The 2,457-nt window shown below is 44.0% G+C and overlaps 1 pseudogene; it reads left to right on the top strand.

Annotated features, from left to right (window-relative positions):
* The first annotated feature begins 412 nt into the window (after positions 1-412).
* LOC101996970 lies at positions 413-1,355 on the top strand (annotated as a pseudogene).
* The last annotated feature ends 1,102 nt before the right edge of the window (positions 1,356-2,457 follow it).

Genomic DNA, 2,457 nt, shown 5'->3' with positions numbered 1-2,457 from the left:
GAGTGAGCATAGCTTGGACTGTAATGTTTTAGCTTGAAATAAAAGAAAACATACTTCCAAGGTACAGTCTTAACAGAGAAGTATGCTCCCAAAGTGCTTGCCTTGCTTAGTCACTAATACTATAAATAAGCTAAAAGGAAGCCTGGTCATATATTGTGACTCTAACTAAGCTCATCATCTTGAGAAATTATTAGATGAAGGTTTTAAAACAATTGGATGTTATTTTAAGAAAAATGTATTCTTTAATATGTCTTTTTACTAAAATTGCTAGATAGCTAATTTTCAGTGTGCTTTCACCACCATTTCCAGGTATCTAGTTAAAATTAGCAGGTTTGGAGGGAGAGAGGTTTAAGCAGTCCCTAGGTGAGTCCTCCTTCCTTCAGGCCCCTGGCTTGGGGTGCCCCCCTTCCCTATGGCTGGACACCTGGCTTCAGACTTCACCTTCTTACCCCCACCTGGTGGGGGTGATAGGTCGGGAGGGCTGGAACCAGGCTGTTTGGACCCTCAGACTTGGATAAGCTTCCAAGGGCCTCCAGGTGGACCTGGAATTGGGATAGAGGTTGGGCCAGGCTAAGAGGTGTTGGGGAATCTCCTCTTGTCCCCCGCCATATGAATTCTGAGGAGGGATGACATACTGTGGACCTCAGGTTGGACTGGGCCTAGTGCCCCAAGTTGGCCTGGAGACTTCACAGCCTGAGGATCAGGCAGGAGCAGGAGTGGAGATCATCTAGGAGGGGGCCTCCCCTGAGCCCCGCACTGTCCGCCTCGGTGCTGTGAAATTGGAGAAGGTGGAACCAAGTCACTAGGAGTCCCAGGACATGAAAGATCTGCAGAAGGAGCTAGAGCAGTTTGCTGAAGCAGAAGAGGATCACCTTGGGGTACACCCTGGGTATTCTCTTTGGAAAGGTGTTCAGCCAGACCACCATCTGCCGCTTTGAAGAGCTGCAGCTCAGCTTCAAGAACATGTGCAAGATGCGCCCCCTGCTGGAGAAGTGGGTAGAGGAACCTGGAAAGCATGTTTCTGCAGTGCCCGAAGCCCACCTTTCAGGAGATAAGCATTATCGCCAAGTAGCTCGGCCTGGAGAAGGATGTGGTCCAATGTGGTTTTGTAACCGTCGCCAGAAGGGCAAACGATCAAGCACTGATTATTCCCAACGAGAAGAGTATGAGGCTGCCGGGTCCCCTTTCCCAGGGGGCCTGTATCTTTTCCTCTACCCCCAGGGCCCCATTTTGTTGCCCCAAGCTATGGGAGCCCCCACTTTACCACACTCTACTCTCCAGTCCCGTTTCCTGAGGGCGAGGCCTTTCCTACTGTTCCCGTCGCTGCTCCGGGCTCTTCCATGCATTCAAACTGAGGCGCCAGCCCTGCCTGGGGATGAGGTGAGCTGAGGCGAGGGGGAGAGAGGTAGATAGAACCTGGAGCCACCACAGCTTTGGGGTGAAGTTCCTTTACTGAGGAGGGGTTGCAAGCACAAAAAAGGTGGGGAAGATGAAGTTCAGTGATGCTGTTTTGATTGTGAGCCTGTCACTCATTTTGTTCTTAAATAATAAATAAAGCCTGGGACACATTGGATGGCAAAAATAAATAAATAAATAAATAAATAGATAGATAGATAAATAAATAGATGAATAAATAGATGAATAAATAAATAAATAAATAAATAAATAAATAAATAAATAAATAAAATTAGTAGGTTTGAAAGCTATAGAAGACTGGATTCCTGCTTAACTATGCTTTGGATATAATACCATGTGTTCTTGTTAACACTTAGCTTTTTAAAGAAGAAAGAAGCATCAAATTATCACTCCATGGATTTTAAAATATTGTGATCAATCACCAATAATCTCCTTGACAAAAGCGTCATGCAGTTCATAATACCTTCTGACAAGAACTCCAGAGAGGTTCACCTGCACAACTAAAGAAGCCTATGAGTAGGAGAAAATCAAGTTTTACACCCTGATCAGAGCAGCGTGACTCCAGAGGGAGAAAATAAACATGATGCATGTGAAACATAGTAAGATGGGAGGGCTGGATGAGATATACTGTAATATGCCCCAGAAGCCCCTCTGACTAATATAGTTGCTTGCAGACCTTCACTGCTAAGATACCTGTTTTATGCTTTCCAACCCAGAAACATTTTCTTTTTTTTCTTTCCTGATCTTATCTCAGCACAATGGACCAACCCTAAGCTGCATGCTCTGAAACCCTAGACATTCTTTCTGAATACATCCCATTTCCCATTAGATTGTTTACAGAATTCTTTTGCTAAATCTGAGAGTGTTTTTATTATAAATTAAAAAGCCTAATTTCCCCTATTTATTCTTTCTACAAGGAGCTGGGGGCTATCTCTAGCTTGTCTATTCGTTTGTTTGCGGTTTTGTTTGTTTCATTTTTCTTTTCCATATTTTGATGTGATCTAACTCAAGTATCTGAGTAATGTTTATTTTATCTAAGAA

This window comes from Microtus ochrogaster, chromosome 7, assembly GCF_000317375.1.
Source record: "Microtus ochrogaster isolate Prairie Vole_2 chromosome 7, MicOch1.0, whole genome shotgun sequence".
Taxonomy (NCBI): Eukaryota; Metazoa; Chordata; class Mammalia; order Rodentia; family Cricetidae; genus Microtus; species Microtus ochrogaster.
This window is presented reverse-complemented; position numbering and strand designations above follow the sequence as displayed.